Raw genomic sequence first — 735 nt, forward strand, 5'->3', positions numbered from 1 at the left:
GTGTCTGAGGGGGCTTCCTGGTGCGCACCCCGTTCGTGGCTGTGCGGGGCCGGGTGTGGCTGCAAATCCCGTGTCCTCTTCAGAAGCTCCCAGCTGTCCCCGAGCCTGGGGCTGTCTTCCAGGGGTTGGTGGGTGGAGCACTGAGAGGCCCCCACAGAGGTAAAGGGGCCCCCACGGGGGGGATGAGAGAGGAGGGGAACCCAGCTGCTGGGGAGCGGAGCAGGGGCTTGAACCGGTTCCGAGTCCGTGGGGCTCTTGTTCATGGTGCCGGGGGCGGCGATTTCACCCCAGGGGACACTGGCCCATGGCAGGTAGCGGCCTGGCGGGGGCTGCTGTCCTCTAAGCCAGCGATGCTGCTGGACATCCCATGTGCCCAGAGACCCAAGGTCGGGCGCCGGGCTCGCTCGCACCACCCTGCCCTCCGGACACCTTTTACTAGACCCTCACTCGCGCCCAGTGAGCGGGGTGTAGGGTGCCGGGAGCCGGCCCGGAGGTGGGCCGGCCCTGATCCGGGGGGAAGGGGCTTGCGGCGGGCGCCCTGAGAAGCAGCAGCCGGAGAGGGGCGGCGAGGGGCAGCCTGGAGGAGCTGCTGCGGGAAGAAGATGCACTGACCCCCGGCCGCTGACCTCCCGGCGGCCCGGCCGAGCTGGCCTTCGGGTCCTTGAGCTGACGCCGCTCGGGGCGCTGCCTCCACGCCCTCCCGGTGGGCGTCTGGTCCGGGGCCGCTCCGGGGGG

General features: G+C 71.4%; 1 long non-coding RNA gene across 1 annotated transcript in view; it reads left to right on the forward strand.

Moving 5' to 3' along the window:
• LOC101636424 overlaps positions 1–735 on the forward strand; it is a 78,589-nt gene that overhangs the window by 419 nt on the left and 77,435 nt on the right. The window lies entirely within an intron of this gene.

The sequence above is a fragment of the Condylura cristata genome, unplaced genomic scaffold (assembly GCF_000260355.1).
Source record: "Condylura cristata isolate star-nosed mole 26May11 unplaced genomic scaffold, ConCri1.0 scaffold00007, whole genome shotgun sequence".
Lineage (NCBI taxonomy): Eukaryota > Metazoa > Chordata > Mammalia > Eulipotyphla > Talpidae > Condylura > Condylura cristata.